At 44.3% G+C, this 12,359-nt stretch overlaps 1 protein-coding gene across 2 annotated transcripts in view; it reads right to left on the bottom strand.

Annotated features, from left to right (window-relative positions):
- STXBP6 (syntaxin binding protein 6) overlaps positions 1–11,836 on the bottom strand; it is a 260,670-nt gene extending 248,834 nt beyond the window's left edge. The window contains exon 1 of one of the 2 annotated variants that reach the window (XM_033188373.1): positions 11,558–11,836. The gene's annotated coding sequence lies outside the window, so the exon portion shown is untranslated. The remainder of the gene's footprint in view (positions 1–11,557) is intronic. The other variant, XM_033188374.1, reaches the window with a different exon arrangement.
- Between the last annotated feature and the right edge of the window lie 523 nt (positions 11,837–12,359).

The raw sequence follows: 12,359 nt of genomic DNA, 5'->3' as shown, positions 1-12,359 counted from the left end.
TGTACTCACTAAAGCTGAACATATTCACATCTTAGAAATCAGCTGTTGTAGACACACACCCACAATCAGAAAAGCAAACCCATGTTCATCAAAATACACACAAATGTTCACAAGAACATTATTCATAATACTAAAAAACTGGAAACAATTCAAACATCTGCCATCAGCAATTTATGTTCACACAAAGGAATACTATCCAAGAATGAAAATAAATAAACTACTGCTGCATACACAATGTGGATGAATCTCACAAAATCAAGGGAAAGAAGTCAGACATAGGAACCCTTAGAAGCAGAGATTAGAATGGTTGTTACAAAGAAGGAACAACAGACATTGGGCCAACTTGAGGGCAGAAGGTAGGAGGAGGAAGAGCAGAAAAAATAACTATTGGGCACTAGGCTTAGCATCTGGACAACAAAATAATCTGTACAACATAGTTCCATGACTTGTGTTTATCTATATAAGAAACCTATAGGTGTACCCTCAAACCTAAAAGTTTAAAAATAATAATAATAATAATTATGATAGTTACCAGGGGAGGAGATGGAGGGACCAGGGAGATGTTGGTCAAAAGATACGAATTTTCAGTTAGACAGGAGAAGTGAATACATTTAGACCTACTGTACAACACCATGATTATAGTTGACAATAGCGTATTGTATACTTAAAAATTGCTAACAGAGTAGATTTTAAATGTTCTCACCACAAATAAATGATAAGTATGGGAGGTAATACATATGTTAACTAGCTTGATTTAGACATTCTACAACAAATACATATATCAAAATATCATGTTGTACAACAATAAACATATACAATTATTTTTCAATTAAAAATAAATACAAAAGTTTTTAAAAGAAGTCCAACATAAAATACAAAATACAACGTAAAAGAATACAAAAGTATTCTTCTGTATTAGGTATTCTTTTGTATTAAGTATTCTTTGGTATAAATTAGGGGGTTAGTAGCATAGATTCTTTATGGATTTTCATTTCAACTCAAACAGAAAGTTATTATACTTCTTGTAGTTCTATTACCAGGGCTGCTCTATAGCAAGCTTTTACACCCAAAGTGGAGAGCTTTTCAGCTCACATGTGGAAATGAGGCACACTCTTCATTTTGGAGGCATACGTTTCTTTTACTCAGTTTCTCTCTCATTCTGTCTTCTGCTGCTTTCTGTCTTTGTATAAATTGCAGTCTCTTGGTGCATATCTCTCTGGATATCTTATGCCTTTCTCTGGGTACCAGGTTAGGAATTAGACCTTATTCAAGCAAGAAGGTGCTTGGAATACTAGGGTTGGACCCATATAGACTCGGCTCCTCTACAGCCTTGGTCCAAGGATTAGACCTCTTCATTTCTTGGAATGCTGTCAGAAATGCAGAATCCCAGGACCCACCCCAGACCCAGTGAATCAGAATCTGCATCTTAACGGGATACCCAGGTGATCACATGTACATAAAGGTTTACAGGCACTGACCTGGGGCATATGGTGACCTGACAAACTCAGAGGCCTAGGGCTAGAAGTCACAGCCTTGCAAAGCTCATAGAGTTCATCCTAAATGGCTTCTGTGTGAATGGCCTCACTCCCAGCCTGGGGCCACATGAATGAGCCATGTCTTACACCTGTAGCTTTATTTTCCAAACTCAAGTTACATTCTTCTGGAACTTGGGGGTGGTCAGAAAGGAGACAGAGGACAAGGGAGGTGGTTAGAATTGAAGATGGAAAGGCATGTCTGATCTCATTTCTCTGCAACTCAGGGGAAGAGGGTAATATTTGAGAGCTAAAGTCTACTGAGGCTGCTACATAGTACTGCAGGACCTCAGACAGAAGTCACTTCACCTTTCTCCATTTTAGTCTTTTCAAGTGTAAAATAGGGATAAGTAACAGTACCTACCTTTGAGAGTGTGTTGTAGGATTAAAGGAATTGACATTTGTAAAGTGCTTAGAATTGTGTATTATGTTAGCATATGATAATGTATAGGTAGTGTTAAATAAAAATATATTATTTTTAAGTCATGGAGTTGGTTTCTCCCTGATAAAGGAACAAAAAATAATAGACTAGATAGTGAAGGGGAATCACAGAAGAAAAGCAGCTCAACATATGTTTATTGATTCTCTACCATATGACAAACATGCATAGTTTGTATCCTCTGGGATACAAAAATGAAGATCCTTGTTTTTGAAAGAGTTCACAATCTAGTGAGGATTGAGAGCAAAGGCTGTCCCTAAAGACGATGTCTGAGTTCAAGATTCCTGTTCCACTTTTAAAATCAGCTATTAGATAGACCAGCAAGTATGTGGTTGGCAATGTCATAAAAGGATCTGAAGTCTCATTTCTTAGTAGCGAAATTGGGAAAAATGTCTACTTTATTAGCTTTGAGGTCCTTATATAAGTGCCAACTTCCTATATTCGAGGTAAACAGTTTAAAATGAAAAAAGGGGGCCAGGCACAGTGGCTCATGCCTGTAATCCCGGGACTTTGGGAGGCCGAGGTGGGTGGATCACTTCAGGTCAAGAGTTCGAGACCAGCCTGGCCAACACGGTGAAACCCCATCTCTACTAAAAATACAAAAATTAGCCAGGCGTGGTTGCATGCACCTGTAGTTCCAGCTACTCAGGAGGCTAAGGCAGGAGAATGGCTTGATCCCGGGAGCGGAGGTTGCAGTGAGCCGAGATTGCGCCACTGCTCTCCAGCCTGGGGGACAGAGCGAGATTCATCTCAAAAAAAAAAAAAAAAAAAAGAAAGAAAGAAAGAAAAGAAAGAAAAGAAAAAAGGCCAAGGGCTGTGGTTCATACCTGTAATCCCAGCACTCTGGGAGGCCAAGGTGGGTGGATCACCTGAGGTCAGGAGTTCCAGGCCAGCCTAGCCAACATGGTGAAATCCGGTCTCTACTAAAAATACAAAAAATCAGCTAGGCAGTGGTGGTGGACACTTGCAATCCCAGCTACTCAGGAGTCTGAGGCAGAAGAATCTCTCGAACTCAGGAGGCGGAGTGAGCCTGGGATTATGCCACTCCACTCCAGCCTGGGCAACAAGAGCAAAACTCCATCTCAAATAATAAAAATAAAAATAAAAGATACGTACTGTTATAGTGCATAAGTATTTAATCTTAAAACGACTTGCTTCAGGAACACCCAGCTTCATATTCCCAGCTCCTTCTCAGCAGCACGACTGCTTCCTTATTGCTATTTAATGACAGGGTAGATTAAATTTTTCAAGAATAATATTAACTTCTCAACCACTAGTTACTACTTGCTTTCAGCTTAGATTGTACAAGTCAACATATTTCTAGGCAGTCTACAAACAAAAAACAGCTCGCTGATACATGACCTATCTGACCAAGCTTAGTTACCAGATAGCGGTTATGGAAGGTGGCTAGCCTGCAGCACACATATTCACCTGCCAGACGAATCAGATAATTCTCACTTCCAAATGATATGGCCACCTCTACCATCTGGAAGGCCAGTGAGTCCCAGTGAAGCCTAGTGTATTAGGCTTCAACCCAAATATCTTATCTTTGATTACCTGATGTCGATGCAACATCAGTTCAAATGCTCTGCCCTGGCTTTGTAAAAAAGTAAACAATCTCATTTTCTTCAAAGTCATCAGGCCTTAAAGACTCAAACCTGACAAGCCATGAAAGCATCAAACAAGAGGTGGAACAGGGTCTCAAAGGGTACAATTACTACCCTTAGGAAACCAGCAAACATCAGGCTGTGAAGACTGGAAACTAGTTTGATTTATAGCACTTGTGGCTTTGTTAGTTTAATTCTTAAAACCTATTTGTATGTATTGTTTCCCAGAAGAAAGTTAAGAGGATCCATCAACTTAGTTGAAATGTAAACACAATCTCCTGTTTCCTTCTACTTCAAATGATGATAAAGGAAACAGAAACAGAACAAATGTAACAAGCCACCAACTCACCTTGGGTAAACTATGAGGATGTAATTTCCCAAGTCAGCACTGTAGAGTAACAGCATATACTTTCCAGAGGTGCTTCATCGTACAGCTCATAATGTCCTCATGCCAATCCCATAAGAAGGCAAGCCAGCAAGGGATTAGTGCCAGTCCCAAAAGCAACAGAGGAAGCAGAGGCTGGTGGGGGCAAGGGGCACAGGCTCCAGGTGGGAGAATCACAGTCATGTATTTTGTTCCTTACTCCTCACCATAGAGTTCTTAACCTTTGTGGGCAGGAGAAGGTCGAGAACATTGAACATTTCAGGCACATGATGCTAGGCACAGTTTTACCTGCTCAGTCTTACTCTGATCATACAGATAAGAAACTGTGGTGCAGATGTTAATTAACTTGCCCAAGGTCCCACACACGTTAATAGTGGAGCTATGCTTCTCACTCAGCCCTGTCCCATTCTGAAGCCATCTTCTCTACACTGTATCAGCTTCTACTCAAAGTATGATCCACTCAACAGCAGCATCTGCATCAGTGAGAGCTTGTTACAAGTGCAGAATCTCAGGCCCCGTCCCAGACCTACTGAATCAGAATCAGCATTCTAACAAACTCTCAAGAGGCACTGTGGCACCACACTGATAAAGAGAGAAGAATGTCTACCCCAGGGGCAACTGTGCCAGCTCCAGTGGTGTTAAACCTCATTTAGTACAACGCCTCTTAGACCCAAATACGTTGATGTTCATGTAATGCTGAGCACCACATGAACCCTCTTTGAACACAGAGATTTTTTTTAAAAGAGGGAGAAGGTAGTCTTGACAGAGTTCTACAAACAAATTAGATGATGACACTAAAATGTCTATCACAGTCAGATCTCCAGGGGGAAGCTAAACTGAAACTGCAGAGTCAGCATGCCCTCTGGTGGATCACAACAAGGAAGCCTGAATATGGAATTTGTCTCTGGAGGAAAATCCAGAAACACACTCAGATATGAAGATGGCAAGGCACTTGCCATGCAAACGATCCCACTGACTCAGGAGCAACTTGGAACAAAACCCTTTTAATTCAGGTAGTAAACTTTCGAATGAGAGAGTAACAAGAGCATTCTAGAAAGCCAAAGACAAACAAGGAAAAAGGAATAATCCAGGTATTTTTTCCCAATAGCAGAAAATTTAACCTGAAACTGAAACCCTATTTCTGGAGTTGTCTTACCACTTTTTTTTTTTTTTTTTTTTTAAACTCTCCTTTGGATCCAACCACCTTCTTCCTATTTTTAAAAATTTAATAATTCACACACCATAAAATTCACCTTTTAAAGTGTGCAACTCAGTAGTTTTCAGTGTATTCACAAAATTGTGCCATCATCATCCTATCTAATTCCTGAAGATTTTCATCATCCCAAAAAGAAACCTCAGACCCATCAACAGTCTCACCCCATTTCTCCCTTTTCCAACCCCTGACAACCACTAATTTACTTCTGTCACTGTGGATTTTCCTATTCCGTACACTTCATAATGGAATCATGCAATATATGGTCATCTGTATCTGGCTTCTTTCACATAGCATGTTTTCAAGGTCCATCAATGTTGTAGCATGAATCAACATTTTGTTCCTTTCTATGTTTGAATAGTTTTCCTTGCATGGATGTACCACATTTTCTTTATCCATTCATCAGCCTATGGATTAAGAATAAGGCTGCCGGCCAGGCGCAGTGCCTCATGCCTGTAATCCCAGAGGTCAAGGCAGGTGGATTGCTTGAGCCCAGGAGTTCGAGATCAGCCTGGGCAACATAGTAAAACTCTGTCTCTACAAAAAATAAGAAAATTAACCGGAGGTGGTGGCATATGCCTGTAGTCCCAGCGACTAGAGAAGCCAAGGTGGGAGGATCGTTTGAGCCTGGGAGGTCGAGCCTGCAGTGAGGAGAAATTATGCCACTGCACTCCAGCCTGGGAGATAGAACGAGACTCTGTCTCAAAAAAAAAAAAAAAAAAAAAAACAACAACAACAACAAAAAAAAAACAGAATAAGGCTGCTATGAATATTCATATTTTCATGAACATGTTTTCAGTTCTCTTGTGTATCTATCTTGCAGGGGAACTGATCATTAGGTGGCCAATGTTTAACATTTTGAGGAACTGCCAACCCCTTTTCCCAAGTGGCTGTTCCGTTTTACATATTCACTAGTAATCTAATGTAGGAGGGTTCCAATTTCTCCACATTCTCCACCTGGCCATCCTGGTGGGTGTGAAGTGGTATCTCACTGTGGTTTTGATTTGCATCCCCCTAATGACTAATGGCACAGGAACACTTCCATGTCCCACTTCAGTTCCAGGCACCCCTGCCTGCTTTCATCCTGAGTGTTGAGTATCCACTCCTGCAACTAGCTGTCCAGTCCTCTGTATAACTTGTCTGCTATTTCAATGAATTTACAGAATCAAAAAACTTTTTGTTTTGTTTTGTTGGGGACAGGATATTACTCTGTTGCCCAGGCTGGAGTGCAGTGGCATGATCAGGGCTCACTGCAGCCTTGACCTGCTGGCATTACAGGCATGAGCCACCAAGCCTGGCCTTAGTAGGTTCTTTGACCACCACCGCGGATTCAGTAAATCTCACACTGTGCTGAGCACAATCCATTTTCTTGTATGCTCTGAAAATTATTTATATGCAGGCACAAATGCAAGTCTTTATTCCTGCTTCATTATCCCTCCAACCTAAAATGTCCCTTATCCCTAGAAGAGTGCTACCCACTATTTATATTATCGCAGTCCAGCCCCTTGGTGGAGACTTTCTTAGTGACCATAGCTTAAAATGTTCTTCTCTACTCTGAAATAAAAAATAAGTAACCACTTACAGAGTTCATTAATTAATTGTCATACTTAATGAATGAATGTCAATTTTAAACCACATATCAAAATTGTGGTTTGTGATAATTCAGTAATGGAGTCCTGAAAGATACATATATAACCTCAGAAACATTCTGTATTCTGGGAAACGCTGACTTGAATAAATGTAACCAAGTTTTTGTTGTTGATATAGTTAACTATAGTACTGCTCATAGTCTTTGATATAATGATGCCCATGTTGAGAATCTCTACAAGAGGAAAAAAATAATAGGCAGTGCTTCCCAAATGGATTTGCCCTTTATAAGAGTACACCAATTAACACCCACCCCAACAGCATTTTACCAACATATTCTCGGAACTGCTGAGCTAACTGCTCAGCAATTCTATCAGCTGGACAGCATTGAGTAGAAACCATATTTTCTATCAGAATAAGGAACTAAATTTGCTTTGTTTGAGGATGCCATCAATTAATAGGCACTACACTAACATACCAGGTTACAAAAGAAGAGAAAAAAACTGTACATTAAATGAGTTTATACTTTTTTTTTTTTTTTTTTTGAGAAGGAGATTCCCTCTTGTTGCCCAGGCTGGAGTACAATAGTGCAATCTCGGCTAAATGCAACCTCCGTCTCCCAGATTCAAGCAATTCTCTTGCCTCAGCCTCCCAAGTAGCTGGGATTACAGGTGCCCGCCACCACATCCAGCTACTTTGTTTTTGTATTTTTAGTAGAGATGGGGTTTCACCATGTTGGTCAGGCTCTTGAACTCCTGACCTCAGATGATCCACCTGCCTTGGCCTCCCAAAGTGCTGGGATTACAGGCGTGAGCCACTGTGCCTGGCCTAAATGTGTTCTTAATTTTTAAGATCCATCTGGACTTCTGAAATCAGAAAAAGAATGTATCTTAGAAATGAGCTAGTGCAGTATAGTTAGTGTTTTAGTTTAAAAGCACCCTCTAGGAACATTGAGAATAATGTTCTAGGAATGGGCCCTGACTCTCTGTGACTCAGTAATAACAGTCCTAATGACCAAAAAGAAATAAAGTGCCATAATGACTGTCTCACAACAGACTTATTAAAGGGAGCAAAGATATCATGTACTGAGAAAAGTGAACAATAGTGATAAGAGGCTGCCCACACACTGGAAAAAATCCCAGCAGCAAAAAGCAGGGGTAACACCCAAAATATAAACATCAGGTTATGGGAAGGAATTTTAAAACAGAAATGTTCCCTACTAAGTGGGAAAAACCATTTAAATTAGCTAATGAATCTTAAGAATGACAACCAGAAGGCTGTTCCTTTACCAAGTGCTGACTGCTGTCAGGAAGACAGGTTTGGGCCTTGAAGTTTTATCTACTAAAACACTAAGTGTACACTTGAGTTTTTTAAAGGTTTCTGATTTACTGATAGGTTTCTCTAGTGCTAATCATTTTAAAACTAAAACAAAGCGCAAATGGACAGGTGAGATAAAGCATGACAGTGAGCTGGGATCCCATTTGGCATAGCAACACAAGAACTAGTTAAAGCGCTGACCGACCTCCTCTTATACCTAGTTCATTTGGGCGCTACATTACGTAAACTTTATTTCTTCCTTAGGATGTTATTGCAGGAACCCTCCTGACTCAAGCAGGTTCCCACAGCCTCTCTGATGCAAAGCAGTCAAAATTCAAGGCCACAGTCTAGGTCATAGGAAGTCATGGTGAGCTCTCAACACAGGACTATGGCGTGGGGGAATAGGAAAAGAGCTTAAGATTGGGTTAAGTCCCAATAGTGCTTGATTACAAGCTAGGTTACATAGGACACCACACTAATACTGATCAGCTGCCCCTGAAAGCCAGCCTTCTACCCTCTGAGAGACCGAGAGAGGGTCTCAGCCACTGCCAGTGCCACCACCATTCTCCAGAAGGAATGAAAGGCCTTTGCCAGGTCTAACCACCATGGGACATTTGTTGTGGGGTGTACTTCATGCTCCCTCAATTCAGAAAAGACACCACTGCAAATTCTTCTTAAACTTGTTCCCTAGGTGATCTATTCTGTCCTCCAACCTTAAGGTTCAAGCTGTCAGAACTGTACATAACCTTCTTTCCACAAATGTCTGAGGTTTATCCAAAAAAGGAAATAGGGTAGTTTTTGGATTTTATAAATTATAAAGGTCACTAATCTGGCATTACCCAAGGGTGATCTAAAACCTGAGACTACATATTTTACAGTATGAAAGGAAGGGGGAATCCTACCTCTTTGTAAAATTCATCCATTTAAAGAGCAATCAGAATTATTAAACCTAGATCATGGTAAGTAGCACAGGCATTGGAATATAAAATGCCTAAGGAGACTTCCCAACATACCCCCAAAGAAACCTTGTCTCTGTATATGAGCTAGTAAAATAATGGCATTTCACAACGAACTTCATCTCTCTTACTATCTCCCACCCCATAAGTTAGTGATTCTATAGGCATGGTCTGTAGCAGCATTAGCATCATCCAGAACTAGACAGAAATGCAAATTCTTGGGCCTCCACCCTAGACCTAGAGAATCAGAGACTCTGGCAGTATAGCCCAACAACCTGTGGTTTAACAAGCCCTCCAGATGATTACCTTCAAGTGTGAGAACGATTGCCCTAAGATTAGGGAAGATGCTGCACCTGCGGTGGCTCAGGAGCCTGTGTGAATCCTATTTAACTGAGTGATAATCTCACCTGTTCTTGCCTTCAATTGATATTGGCTTTTAATCTTCATAGACTGATTTCACAGATTAGGAGTTAAGTCCTTAGTTCAAGGTCACTATTTGAAGTCAAGTCAGAGCTCCATCCCAGGATCTGCTGACTTCTTCATCAGCCTTCAGTTTCAAACTAAGGCCTTTCTTTCTAACCGTGCCAATTCTGGGGCCCAGGACCGTGAATGTTGATAATGCCACCCCAGTCATCTCCTAATCTACATCATGGTGCCTTTCTCAGACAAATATGAGGCCTGGAGCTCCAAATCTTAAATTCAAAAGAGATGGATTTGAGGATAGAGAAAGAAAAAGGGTAAACAGATGTTTCCAAAGGCCCAAGCAACTAAACCACTTGGAGAGGAGTGGATAAAGAGAAGACTTAGATGTCTTATTATAATTAAGAATTAGCTCATTCAAAACAACTGAGTAAAGAGCACAGAGACAATATCTAAGACAGGAATGGTGCTTTAAAGTTTTCTTAGCACTTTTCATTTCCATTATCTCATCTGAGTTTACAACAACCCTGCAATGGAGGGAGGTAAGGCCACCATTATCTCCATTTGACAGAAGAGAAAACTGAAGTTCAGAGTGGCTAATCATTTGTCCATCAGCACTGTCATCAGCTGTCAAGCTGAAACTTGACCTCAGGTCTGTCTGAATCTAGAACGGTGTAGTGTATCCACACTATGTGATTCGCACGTCTACAAATCTGCCCCAAAGCAGACTACACTCAAGGAAAAAGCAAACAGAAAAACAGGCAGCAGAAATGGTGAGCCCCTAAATCCTGGCACTTGAGCAGTGTGAGGGTGTCCCTTTAAGAACTCAACACACAAACCCAACAGCCAAGGTGTTCAGCCAAAAAAGAAGAAAGAGAGGCATATTTCTAGCCTGCATAATCATTTCTGGACCGATTCCCACTAGCAGCCTCCGGGGCGAACCGCGGCTCACAGCCTCGGTTGAAGCTCCTCCACCCCCAGGGTTATGACAGCGCTGCTCTGACTAGTGTGCAGGCAAAACCCCAAAACTCAAAACAAGAAGTGAAAAAAGTGGAGCCAGGAAAAATTCGTCGGCATCCTCCACACCCTTACAATCCGCACAATGCCAGTTCCAGGGTCCTGGGGTCGCCCGGACTGCAGTCTTAGGAGAGGGTGGAATGAGGTGGAAGTCCCTGCGGACCTACTGACCCTATTCTCTCCCACCCAGTCCCTAGGGCAGGGTAATAGGAAGGGGAGAGGGTTCGTTATGAAATCCTCGGGCCAGAATCAAAGGCAGATACACACCGGGGACTTTCTCCTACGGAACAATATGTCTTTCCAAATTCTCTACCTGCAGGTCCTGTCCTCTGCGAAGATGAACCGGGTGGGGTGGGTGAGGTGGCGGGGTGTTATAAACCTGAGGAAAGGCTGGACGGAAAATCGAGCCACCCACCTACTCCAGCCACGTTGCCCGGCGGTGTTGGCGAGGCTCGATGCCGACGTGCACCGCAAGCGCGAATTCGGAACCTGGCGCCCTTGACCAAGTCTGAGATCGGAAAGGGGGCATCGCCCAGTGCCAGCGCCCTGAGGGCAGGGTGCCGTGCCCGCCAGAAAAGCTCGCCTCAATTTTGGCAGTAATGAATTTCCTAGAAAATGCCAGAGTTCGCGAAGATTGGAGTGATTCGCGGATTTCTGCGCTGAAGCTAGGGGCGCAGCGACCCCGAGTTCCCCCACACTGGGAATCTCGGGGCGGCATTCTCGGGGCCCATCCCATCGCGGGGACAGTGCGGAAAGAAAGGCTCCATCCTCAACTTTCTCGGAGGAAATCACTCCGTTCCGTGGCTTGCCCAATACTGCCCGCACAACGGGTCCCAGGGTTGGAGAGAACCAGGAACACGAGTCCCTCTCTGAGCGCACAAAGCAGCTGCGCCGGGTCGCTCGGCCCCCTCTCCCGCCACCCGCCAACTTGGAAGAATCTCTGGGCGCCTGTCTACTCCCCCGGCCTCACAGTCACCCGCCTCGGACGGAGCGCCAGGCGCCCCTACAGCCCTGGCGGCTGCAACCGCATCTCCCTCGCTTGGCCTCCGCCCTGACCGCGCGGTTCCCCTCGCCCCGGTCCTACCGTGCAGCGTGGCTCGCGCCCCAGCCGTGCCAGTACGCGGCACGCGTCCCAGCGCACGAGGCTCCTCCCCGGGGGGCTGCCCTGCGCGGGGCTCCGGGCTCCGGACAAGGCTTAGCCTGCCCGGGTGCTGGTTAGCCGCAGCTCGCGGCTCCCGCGCCGGCTCCTGCTGCCGCGCGCGAAAAGGGAGGGGTGGGGGGGAAACTCCCGGCAACTCCAACTCCGGGCGCTGGAGATCCAGCTGCAGCCGCGCGCCCGCCCGCCGCCGAGTGCGAGCGCCTGCGAAGCAAACCTGCCCCCGCGGCCGCCTCTGAGCATGCTCAGTGCCGCCGTGGGCGAGCCCGAGCGCCCTGGCCCGGGGCAAAGAGCAGCAGCTGGGGGCCGGGACCCGCCGCAGGCTCGGGAGCGCGGAGGTGGCGGAGGAAGTGAAGGGCCAATGTAGGGACGGGGGCCCAGAGCCAAAGACCCAGGAGAGACTGGTCTGGGCGCAAGAGCCGGTGCGACTTTCACAGCTTGTGGGAAGTTTGTGGGCTAGAAAGGAGGGCTGCTTCTGTGAGCTTCTCTGTGAGACTGTATTCGAAAGGACAACCAGGAAACATTTTTCTCTCCAGGAAAAAACGAATAGACCCAGCCGATGGATTTTCATCCTGTGCGCTCTTTCCTTTATTCTTAGGGTAGCAAACTCAAAGAGCTAATGGGGACTGACAGGCACTGTAACTGGGAGGAGGCGAACTGGAGAGAGCTCCGAAGGCAGAGCCGCTTTTCTGCTCTCAGCGTCCGTTGCTATCGGGCAAGAATTAGACCT

Source organism: Trachypithecus francoisi, unplaced genomic scaffold (assembly GCF_009764315.1).
Source record: "Trachypithecus francoisi isolate TF-2019V2 unplaced genomic scaffold, Tfra_2.0 Lachesis_group3, whole genome shotgun sequence".
NCBI lineage: Eukaryota > Metazoa > Chordata > Mammalia > Primates > Cercopithecidae > Trachypithecus > Trachypithecus francoisi.
This window is presented reverse-complemented; position numbering and strand designations above follow the sequence as displayed.